Source organism: Littorina saxatilis, linkage group LG1 (assembly GCF_037325665.1).
Source record: "Littorina saxatilis isolate snail1 linkage group LG1, US_GU_Lsax_2.0, whole genome shotgun sequence".
NCBI lineage: Eukaryota > Metazoa > Mollusca > Gastropoda > Littorinimorpha > Littorinidae > Littorina > Littorina saxatilis.
This window is the reverse complement of record NC_090245.1, coordinates 6,572,738-6,584,931: the sequence shown is the minus strand read 5'-3', so window position 1 is coordinate 6,584,931 and position 12,194 is coordinate 6,572,738. Positions and strand designations below refer to the sequence as shown.

Sequence of the window (12,194 nt, the reverse complement as noted above, 5' to 3'; positions counted from 1 at the left end):
GCACGGGTACCATCTTTGTGACACACTCGAGACTCTGCCTGATGACTGAAAGGTCCATACACCCTCTGGATTCAGGCACAGATCTTGAGGCTATTTGTGTCCGTCGAGGAAACCTGATAGGTCTGCGTTATGATGGAAAGTCTTGCTTTGTTGGCCAGACAGATTTGGTATCTCTAGTAAGACGTGCATTATGCAGATCATGTGACAGGCACGTCTTTGGAGTTAGAGAGTTCAGAGAGTTAGAGAGTTCTTAGCCTCCCCCCCCCTCCCGCCCTCAGTCGTGAAAATAGTCTGCTATTTTGCCGCAATAAAGAATGTCGTTTTTGAATGTGTGTGTGTGTGTGTGGGCGGGGGGAGTAGGAGGGAGGGTACAAGTGTGTGTGTGTGTGTATGTGTGTGTGTGTGTGTGTGTATGTGTGTGTGTGTGTGTATGTGTATGTGTATGTGTGTGTGTATGCGTGTGTATGTGCGTGCGTGCATTCGTGCGTGCGTGCGTGCATGCATGCGTGCGTGCGTGCGTGCGTGTGTGTGTACGTGCATGCGTCCGTACGTGCATACGAGTGTGTGTGTGTGCGCGCGCGCGCGAGTTGTCGACGCGAAGCGACATCCCTGACTTCAGACATGCACTGATTAGGGAGAGAAAAAAAAGAAAGAAGAAGCACAGTGAGACAGTGCGTTCTGCCCCAGGCTAGTGGCTCGCTCACTAATTACTGTGATGATGAGTCATACCTTCCTTGTTCCCCTGACACTGTCCTCCCTGGAGAGACGCGCCTTCTTGGTGCTGGTCTGCAAGCGATTGGTGCCAGACGCCTGACCTGGCCTTCTTGGTGCTGGTCTGCAAGCGATTGGTGCCAGACGCCATCTTCTGCACAGCCTGCGGGAATGTGGATGACGACTCTCACCAGGCGCCAGCTATCTGTCTTCTGTCTATTCTTCGAACGTGTATCCCTTCATTACGTTACACCGTGCCTGGTTCGGTGTACTAACTAGCGGCGAAATGTATCGGCGATACCGGTCATATGATCAAGAAATATCACGTGAGAAGACTCGTGATCGGTTGACAGCGTTATAGCCGTCAGTATTGTCACTCTTCAAGGATGAAGATACAAAAATATTCAACTAATGAAAAGTCAGTTCGCCGATGACGCGCCGAATGTTTGCAGAATTGTATCGGCGAACCGTGATGGTTACAGCTGCAACCAAAAACAAGAGGCGAAGCCTTCAAGGCTCACGTAAGAAATCGACAAACAGTAACACAAACTCAATCACTCCGTCACACACACAGTAAGCATAGGTGACACGGTGCAAGAGTGCGAGACACTAGATCTAGATCTGTATGTCTGTAGCCTACTTACGGGGACACGACTGCCAGATTGCCAGATCGACACTGCGCTTTCGACAGCGCTTCCTCGCGCAGACACTGGAAACACGCTGTGCAGATTAACCTGTAGGAAATCTCCTTTGGTATCTTCTTTATCTATTTTTCTGGAGCTACGAAACCGAACAATGTGAAATCATGAGTCGTCTTCTCCGAATCGGCGAACTGCGAACTGCAGCTCGGTGATAACTGTATCTATACCACAATCCTTCACGTGATCTGACCTAACCTTGACCCCTGACCTGGTCTACATACCACACACGACACAAACCAGTCAGCTGTTTTTACCCCCCCAACCCCCCCCCCCACCACCCGTTTTCTTTGGATACACACATAAACTACATACGTGCCGACGAAATGTTGCTTGAATAATAACCAGGTAAAATTAGTATTTCGGTGTTCAGTCAAATGTTAAAGTTTCTACCACAGACATACATACATACGCACGCACGCACGCACGCACGCACGCACGCACGCACGCACGCACGCACGCACGCACAGACAGACAAAAGTTAGCATCGCATAGGCTACACTTACGTGAGCCAAAAATAGGGAAATCCCCTGATTTGATGACGTCGCCGAACGTTCGCCCAACTAGCTCGGCGTGGTTCGGCTGTAGTCAGTAGCGGGCTTTAGGGGAAACGAAATTAATGCACATTGCTTGCATGCTTGCAGTCAGTTGTCCTCCTGAGTAGCGCGTTGCTAAATCGCCGCGTACTTCCTTGCCTCTCTGTAAGGCCTGGCGCTCACCTATGTAACTTCAGCAGGACAGACGACGCACTGCGGATTATCCCAGCCTGCGACACGTTGCGTGAAAGGAAAACAGGCCAAGTACTCGTCATAATCCCTATCGCAGCATCAATAATATGCAGTGCGTCGTCTGTGCCGCTGAAACTGCGCAGGTATACTCTGCCCTTAAGCCCTTCGCTGGTACGTCTCCCCTTCGCCCACTTTTCTATATTCCCTCGGGAGAAACACAGATTTGTCTTGAACCAGTCGACTGAAAGGGTGTAGCCTTTTCCCCTGCGGTATGCTTACAAGACAACCGCCAAACGGTATCAGTACCCATTCAACTTCAACAGATACTTAGTTTGTCTGCTCTTAAAGATAAAGGAAAATCGGTATTGGGTAGAAGAGGCACGCTTTCTGGATGATTCTGGTGTTATGGTATTGGCGTGGTATTGGCGTGTACCTTGTTAAACGGAAGTTTTCATTTCGTTTCATTTCAATAACTTTATTATCCCATTGCTGGGAAGTTCGTGTTGCTTTCCCCAGTGGAAAGCTAGCAGCAGCAAGAGTCGCGCTACCCAGGCAGTGGGTGTGTGTTTAGGTGTAATCAGCCACCTGCACTTATGGCAGAATAACCGAGGTCTTCTACATGCCACTGTGGTGACACGGGGGTGGGTCATGAATACCGTCTCTGAGTCTGCACATGAAGTTGACCCGTGTCCGTCCCGGCCTGGATTGGAACCCGTGACCCTAGGATCACAAGGCCAGTTCTCCGGGGGCGGGGACGTAGCTCAGTTGGTAGCGCGCTGGCTTTGTAGCCAGTTGGTCGTTATCAGCGTGGGTTCGATCCCCACGTTCGGCGAGAGATTTATTTCTCGGAGTCAACTTTGTGCAGACTCTCTTCGGTGTCCGAACACCCCCGTGTGCACACATGCGCACGAAAAAGATCCCACGTTCTCAGCGAAAGTCTCAGGGCTTGGAAAACATGAAGACACGCATGCGTCATCTCTCGTCTCTGATTATCATGATCGTATTTCGATACTTTGACGAGACAAACCCAATGCTGGTGTGTCGAAGAAGACAGCCACAGCGGGCTTGTTCGAATCAAAGTATCACACCATATCTTCAACGTATTACCAATACCTGTCCCAATATATAGACCAGTTGGTCTAAGAGGACGTTAAACCCTAATAGTCAGTCAGTCAATGGTTCTCTGCCACCTGGGCTACCCGGCTCTACCCACTGAGCTACCCGGCTCTACCCGGCTCTACCCACTGAGCTACCCGGCTCTACCCACTGAGCTACCCGGCTCTACCCACTGAGCTACCCGGCTCTACCCACTGAGCTACCCGGCTCTACCCACTGAGCTACCCGGCTCTACCCACTGAGCTACCCGGCTCCAAAGTTATCTCTTGTTTCTTTTTTAACCAGGAAAGTTGCTGAAAAGAATCCTTGCCACTTTGACCTCAGTCGCTCATTTGGTACACTCATTTACACACGTTTTACATCAGCATTAGAAACTGTCTTTGAGCTCCCAGGCTCATTTGTTATATTCCAGGCACCAACGCCACTTCCAATCTCCGTAACTTTTTGTCACTTGATCTTTCCTTTGTTACAGAAAACAAAGGCGATTTGAAATTCATAGAAATGGGCGTTAGACAAAATAAACGAATACAATCGAATAAAAGGTATTGTACATCAGAATGTCAATCTCCATGTTAGTTCAAACACACATTGGCACGATATTTGTTGGAACAGTGATTAAAAAAATAAAATTAAAAAATTTAATTTAAAAAGGAGAAAATAAGAGAGAGAAAAAGAAAAGAAATGGGCGTAGATTCACTCAAAGGATCCTTGTCCCCTTGAGCGTACATGGTCGTTTGAAATTTATCATTCACCAGTCTCCCCCACTTAATGTCACTCTAATGCTTCAGTCGCCGTCGACGTATCGACGAGGAGGAGGATTTCCTCTCTAAGATCAAATGCGATTTGAAATGAATTGAAACGAGTGTGGATTTAGTTTCAGTGGAACACCCATATTAAGACCCCCAAACATACGAGGAAATCAGGGCTTAAACAGAAGGGAGTCCTCAAAACGGAGATCAATTTACAAAGGCGGTCATCAGAAAATGTGAAAAACCCAGGTCTGAAAAATGGGGAAGTCAAATTGGGAGGTCTCAAAAGGCGGGTTCCATTGTAAAGAATCCATGGCATGTCAAGCCCAGGCTCATGTCAAATAGTTCAGTCGCCTACGCGTAGTTTCAATCACATTTTCTTCAAGTCCGATGCTATAGTCGTCGTAAATGCCGAGAAGGAGGATTTGCGTGCAAAAAAAAAAAAAAAAAAAAAAAAAAAGGACGAATCCTTGACACGGTTCACCTCCTAGGCTCATTGGTTGTATTCCAGTCACCGACGCTTCCGTATCAGCGAGAATGAGGATTTTTTTTTATTGAACAAATGCGATTTGAACTTGATTAAAACGGGCGTGGTGGAGGACAGTAATGGAGCACGTTGAGCTGCACGTGCTTATCACAAGAGGATTCACAAGATGAAGGTCACAACATAGATATATGTATATCAGGGCTCCCCACGGACGCCCCTCCTAGTGCGTCCCGGGACCCCCACTTTTAAATTGTAGAGGGTCCATGGACCCCCACTGCAGTATTTTAGAGGGTCCATGGACCCCCACTGCAGTATTTTAGAGGGTCCATGGACCCCCACTGCAGTATTTTAGAGGGTCCATGGACCCCCACTGCAGTATTTTAGAGGGTCCCAATTAGGGTCCAAAAGCCGAAAAGTCCCAGTGTACTTATAAAACATTGTGGTCACGTATAGGGCACTGCGAAGTGTCGATTGCAGTCTAAAAATGGTATCTACGGTGCGCACGATAAAGGAAATTGAGTGCGTCCCAGGACCCGCTCTTTTAAAATCTAGTGCGTCCAGGGACTCCCTCCATATATTTCTAGTACGTACGTGTTTTCGGCTTCTATAGTGCGTATAGGACGCAGGGACGCGCGCTATGGGGAGCCCTGTATATAGTCTTTTTATATTTAGTCAAGTTTTGACTAAATATTTTAACATCGAGGGGGAATCGAAACGAGGGTCGTGGTGTATGTGCGTGTGTGTGTGTGTGTGTGTGTGTGTGTGTGTGTGTGTGTGTGTGTGTGTGTGTGTGTGTGTGTGTGTGTAGAGCGATTCAGACTAAACTACTGGAACGATCTTTATGAAATTTGACATGAGAGTTCCTGGGTATGAAATCCCCGAACGTTTTTTTCATTTTTTTTTATAAATGTCTTTGATGACGTCATATCCGGCTTTTTGTGAAAGTTGAGGCGGCACTGTCACGCCCTCATTTTTCAACCAAATTGGTTGAAATTTTGGTCAAGTACTCTTCGACGAAGCCCGGGGTTCGGTATTGCATTTCAGCTTGGTGGCTTAAAAATTAATTAATGACTTTGGTCATTAAAAATCTGAAAATTGTAAAAAAAAAAAAAATTTATAAAACGATCCAAATTTACGTTTATCTTATTCTCCATCATTTGCTGATTCCAAAAACATATAAATATGTTATATTCGGATTAAAAACAAGCTCTGAAAATTAAATATATAAAAATTATTATCAAATTTTTTTTTCGAAATCAATTTAAAAACACTTTCATCTTATTTCTTGTCGGTTCCTGATTCCAAAAACATATACATATGATATGTTTGGATTAAAAACACGCTCAGAAAGTTAAAACGAAGAGAGGTACAGAAAAGCGTGCTATCCTTCTCAGCGCAAGTACTACCCCGCTCTTCTTGTCAATTTCACTGCCTTTGCCGTGCGCGGTGGACTGACGATGCTACGGTCTTGCTGCGTTGCATTGCGTTCAGTTTCATTCTGTGAGTTCGACAGCTACTTGACTAAATATTGTATTTTCGCCTTACGCGACTTGTTATATCTATGATCAACCTTGGACTGGTGAGGGGGATTTGGGGTGGTTGAGCCCATAAAAAATGAAGTTGAGACGAAAAAGGCAATGTTTGAAAAGCGTTAACACGACTGTGCTCGATCATTATGCCCGACTGTCACTATGTGCGTTGGAGAAAATGTGGGGAATGGGGGTTGGGGGAGGGGGGGTGGAGGGTGGGGGAGGAGGGGTGTCGTTGAAGGAGGAAGGTGATTAAGTCCATACAAAATTAATCAGAGACGAGAGAGGATTTGTTTGAAAAGCGTTAACACGGTAGTGCTCGATCTTTATGCCTAACTGACACCAGGGTCCGGTAATATGTAGCTGGTCATCGGTCGGCTGACCGTGAAACTGACGGTGGGTCGACGTTGAACCGCAAAAGTCAGTAATATGAGCGCGAACAACTGCCGGTCCAACTGAAAACAGTCGCCCGACTGCGGTTGGGCTTACAGGCACCTTTTTCGGTCGATCGACCGCAGTGTCTCTACTTGTTTTAACTTTCTGAGCGTGTTTTTAATCAAAACATATCATATCTATATGTTTTTAGAATCAGGAACCGACAAGGAATAAGATGAAAGTGTTTTTAAATTGATTCCGATAATTTAATTTTGATAATAATTTTTATATATTTAATTTTCAGAGCTTGTTTTTAATTCAAATATAACATATTTATATGTTTTTGGAATCAGCAAATGATGGAGAATAAGATGAACGTAAATTTGGATCGTTTTATAAAAACAATATTTTTTTTACATTTTTCAGATTTTTAATGATCAAATTTTCTCACCCTGTCCTTTACCACCCAAAAAAAAAAATTAAAAAAATTTGAGTTTGGAAAAAAAAAGTTTAGGGTCGGCGCCGAAATTTAGATACCGGTACCGCCAAAACAGGACCGATGTTTACATCGGAAGTTGTAATGTTCTAAAAATACCACTGAGCGACTGACTGTCTAGTCAGCCGACTGTCAGTGCTACCGCGCTGCACATATTACCCGTCAAAACACGGCCGGTCAGCAGACTGCAGTCAACTGACTTGACAGTCAGTCGACTGTGGTTGCTCGACCGTCCAAAATACGCTGTTCATATTACCGGCCCCAGGTGCGTTGGGGATGAGGATGGTGGAGTAGGGTGGGGCTGGCCTTGAGGAGAGAACGAGAGAACGTGGCCAATTTTCATACAAAATTAATCAGAAACGAGAAAGGAAATTTTTGAAAAGCGTTAACACGATTGTGCTCGATCTTCATGGCTAACTGTCACCATGTCACCACACCAACTGGTGGAAATACCTTGGTAAGAAATCTTCTTCTTCAGCGTTCCAGAATTGTGTGGTTTGCCCATTTGGGTTCCCTACACTATACTCTGAGAGCATAGTCAGCTTCACTCCGCTTTCGTTGAGTAGGCATGCTGGGTATTTTTGTGATTCCATAACCCACCGAACTCTGACATGGATTACAGGATCTTTTCCGTGCGCACTTGGTCTCGTGCTTGCGTGTACACACGAAGGGGGTTAAGTCACTAGCAGGTCTGCACATAAGTTGACCTGGGAGATCGGAAAAATCTCCACTCTTAACCCGCCAGGCGGCAGCGACCGGGATTCGAACTCACGACCTCCCGATTAGGAGGCCGACGTCTTACCACTACGCCACTGCGTTCGTCAGGTAAGAGATCGTGACGGAGACTAACTGCGGTCAGCCTTGGGTCAATGTACATTTGACGTCACGAACACCTATGTCCTTGGGAAAGTTGGAAAATAAAGAGATTGGCAGTATAGTGGGTCTGGGTAGCTCAGGTGGTAGAGCACTGGACTTCGGGACGGACACGGGTCAACTTTATGTGCAGACTCAGGGACGGTATCCATGTCCCACCCCCGTGTCACCACAGTGGCACGTAAAAGACCTCTGTCAATCTGACATAAGTGCAGGTGGCTGATTACATGTATACACGCACCGACCTGGGTAGCGCGACTCTTGTTGATGTCAGCTTTCCGCTGGGAGGAAGCGGCCCCTATTGCGTAACATTTGCAATGATCAGAAATGTTACCAGAAGAGGTTCGAGTGCGTAGGGAATAAGATTCTGAAAGTGTCAATGTAATCCATCGGGTCATTCCTGTGTCCTCCTCCCCCTCGCCGTCATCGTCATCATCATCATCATCATCGTCATCGTCGTCGTCGTCGTCGTCGCTGCCACCGCCATCCTGACCACCACCTCCAACGTCGGGGTGCACTACTTTATACTCTCTCTCTTTCTCCCTCGCTCTTCCTCCTCTTCGCCCCCGTCTCCCCCACCCACGACCTTCTCCTCCGCCACCGTCCCTCTCCTCCCAACCGATTAGGTGATTAGTCAGCTTCGTCTGACCATTTTGCAGTTGGCTGCTATTCTTCGCGGGCTGACAAAGCGGTCAATATGTGTCCATCCCTAGTAAAAAAAACAAGTCGCGTAAGGCGAAAATACAATATTTAGTCAAGTAGCTGCCATTTTTCAGCAAGACCGTATACTCGTAGCATCGTCAGTCCACCGCTCATGGCAAAGGCAGTGAAATTGACAAGAAGAGCGGGGTAGTAGTTGCGCTAAGAAGGATAGCACGCTTTTCTGTACCTCTCTTTGTTTTAACTTTCTGAGCGTGTTTTTAATCCAAACATATCATATCTATATGTTTTTGGAATCAGGAACCGACAAGGAATAAGATGAAAGTGTTTTTAAATTGATTTGGACAATTTAATTTTGATAATAATTTTTATATATTTAATTTTCAGAGCTTGTTTTTAATCCGAATATAACATATAGTGGGGCTCCTATGTTGCAAAATCAATCATTTCTTGTGACAAACACCAAATTTGGCATACATGTGCAGTTTTATGTGCTTAACAAAACCTGATACAGAGCCACCGCGAAAAATTAAAAAATCGGTAGTTTTTATAACAAAATTCAAAATGGCCGCCAGTAAAAACGGTTGGGTATGTTAGGCATATTTCATTTCATGTGACAAACACCAAATTTGGTATAAATGTATGGTTTTATGTGCTTAACAAAACCTGACACAGAGGAACCGAGAACATTTTTAAAATCAGTAGTTTAAAAAAAAAATCAAAATGGCCGCCTGTGAAAAAGGTATTCAGGCGTATTTGATGCTACAAGTCATTCTCTTGCAATAGAAACTAACAGAAACAATTGTTAAAACATAACAATACATGTATACATGATCAATGGTGCAGCGATTGGTTGGACGGCGTGGGTGGCAGGGTTGAAGAATCGTTGGCTTACCTAACCTGTGCCAACAAAAAACTATCGCACAAATGATCGTACCAAAACGAAAACATTTATTCCTGTGCCATTTTATTCCATTTGTCTATGCTATTAAGGGCACACAACGTGGCTATCTGGAACTATTTTAATATAAAAGATTGAATTTACATGGGTTATGTGACCGCCGCCTAAATAAGGGTACCCCAAAAATCAAATTGATAAAAATGAAAGGTATAATAATGACATAACACTAAAAAGTATTCATCCTGTTCTGGATAGATGTTGTGCCTCATGAATTTTTTTAAACTTTTTAATGGGTACCTAAAGTTGTGATCACATCCGCTTTGCCACGTTAATAAGGGTACCCTTATTTGGCGGCGGTCATGTGACCCCTGTAACTAAATCTTCTTTTATCTGAAAGATGTGCCATTTGTGAGAGCCTTTACTGGCATAAAAAGTTTGAATAAAATGATACGGGAATGAATGTTTGAGTTGGGGTACGAAAATTGGTGCAATAATATTTTTACACAGTTTAATTTGCTGATTTTCACAGGCATGCAAGCAATGCTGCAGAGAGCAGAGCTCTTCAGTCCTTCTTTGCAGCATTTGCAGCGTTTTGTTGTACAGCACTTCCACACTCCATGTGTTCTCGGCACATGCTGGATACCTCTTGAAGGCTCGTCCAAAATAACTCCCACTTTCCAGCCTTGGACTGCCAGCCCCACAATTATTGGTGTTGGGTTGTTTGCCTGATTGTATATTTACTGACGTAGTCTAATTGGTAGATTGCTCTTCTCAAACTCATGTCCTGCAACAGCACGTTACTTGTAAGGGTGTTTTGGGGAATTTGGCAGCGCTTTTGACTGAAGAGATACCTTCTAGCACTGTTCACACCCAGGAAGTTTGGTTTTGTCCTGCAGAAGTACCACAAAATGCTCTTGAACTGACCTGTCAGTAGTACTTAGCTCTCAAAGAAGAGCAGACAACCTGAGGAAAGATTGTGTGATGTCTACTAATGCATGCCATACTTGTCAAGCCCCCAATACCACCGAAGAACAACACAGTATCACAGTCTGTAAAACTGTGAAACATGGGCAGGCAGGGTGACTTCTCGGGGCCAATGGCTTTGGCAATGTGGTGAGCAAAAAATGGCTGAATCCTTTTCCATAGCGATGCACACTTCATAAGCAGAAAACTGAAATCAGCTGGGATGAGAAGCAGACCGTCTTAGATGTCTGGCCTCCTCTAAATCCATGGTGTAGGAAATCCACCTGGGGTACCCTTCATACAAAAGCTGAAAAGTGACAATTTTATTTGAATAATGTTTACTATCTCAGAGAGTTAGCCAAAGTCTTCACACAAAAGATAAAATGCAAAAATTGCATTTTAACTATTTGTATAATTCTTACTATTTAAGGTCAATACAAAAAAACTGTTTCCAGTTACCCAACTGATTCTTAAATCTTGCTGGCCGCTACATTCATTAGAATTCTAACAGTCGCTTACAGAATGTTGACCCTTGTGAGGGTATGGTAAACCCACCAAATTCACAGAGGTAGCTTACGCATATGTGTGCATACTTGTTAATTATCAAAAAAAAGAGATGCAAACTGTTCAGCTACTCTGGAGGTATTAGGTACCAACCTTGATAGTAATGGTGAAATCAGCTCGTTTGTGTGGCACCGGCAGAATTGCTCATAATGTATTCACGCAGCACTCTTGTTCTCAGGAACCCGCATGTGGTGTAACCCTCAGTTGTATATTCTGTTAAAATAAAATGCACATCAATGCACGGTCAACCTAAATTAAGTAAAAGGTTGAGAAAAAAAGTAACACACCAAAATCGTAACAGTGTTGAGAGTGAGACTCAGACTCAGAGAGAGGTACCACTTTTTTCAAAACCACTCATTTCTCATTTCATTAGCACATAAGCTTATTGCATACTTTTGTCTTTTAGCTATCATCTTTGAAAGTTTGATCACAAGACCGTAGAGACATGGGGAATGGTTCCCCCCCCCCCCCCCCCCCCAAAGCTGGCCCTCCTACTAGTTAGTACATGTCATTGTCACTGTGGCCTACTCACTCTAAGTCACTCCCCCTCCCCCCTCAGTTTTTTTAGAAACTTATGGAAGTCAAGTCCTTTATAATAGGCAGGACTAATTATCATGCCTTGAACAATCTCTGCATGTCTCCTTGCCTTTTATTCAAAGTTCTTTTAACTTGTCCAAAATCATGTGGGTGGCGAGCATGGTTTTCTTTCATTCAATCAACAGATAGATCTAGATCTATCACAATCCAGTTTCAGCAAGATTTGAAAGTGTGCAGCATTTCAGCGCTTCAGCCGATCAAAAACAGACCCGAGGGGACAAATAAAGATTATAATGACGTGAAATTGGTGAATAAAAGGGTAATCTTAAAAACTTACCCTCACAAACGTTGTTTTCGCTCAATCAAAACACGCATTGGCACGGAGGCCGCCATCTTGAATTTTCTAGCTGCGGATATATAATTTTCTAAAAAAAATATAAAACTAAATGACAGAACACAAAAGTACCCATGAAAATATTTATTTCATGTATATATTATCACCAGACAACTTCTGGTACATTGTTAATAATTGAAGTTTACATTTGCTGAGTTGGAAATATTTACTGCTGATGGCTTTTGGTATGAAAATCGTCTGCTGTAGGTGCAGCCTTTTATTCATTATTATAAACACAAAAATCAATTTCTGAAGTGGCTCTGTATCTGAAATCATTTAAAACATCATAAGGAACAATATCACGAAGTATGATGTTTGTCACAAGATGTGATTAATTGTTGAGTGATTCTGCAACATAGGAGCCCCACTAATATTTATATGTTTTTGGATTCAGCAAATGATGGAGAATAAGA

General features: G+C 44.1%; 1 long non-coding RNA gene across 1 annotated transcript; it reads right to left on the bottom strand.

Annotated features, from left to right (window-relative positions):
* Positions 1-10,199: 10,199 nt before the first annotated feature.
* On the bottom strand, positions 10,200-11,784 carry LOC138959979 (uncharacterized). The gene is made up of 3 exons (XR_011453860.1): positions 11,725-11,784; positions 10,944-11,063; positions 10,200-10,593 (listed from the first exon to the last, which is right to left on the bottom strand). It is a non-coding gene; the product is annotated as an uncharacterized lncRNA (long non-coding RNA).
* Positions 11,785-12,194: the final 410 nt, after the last annotated feature.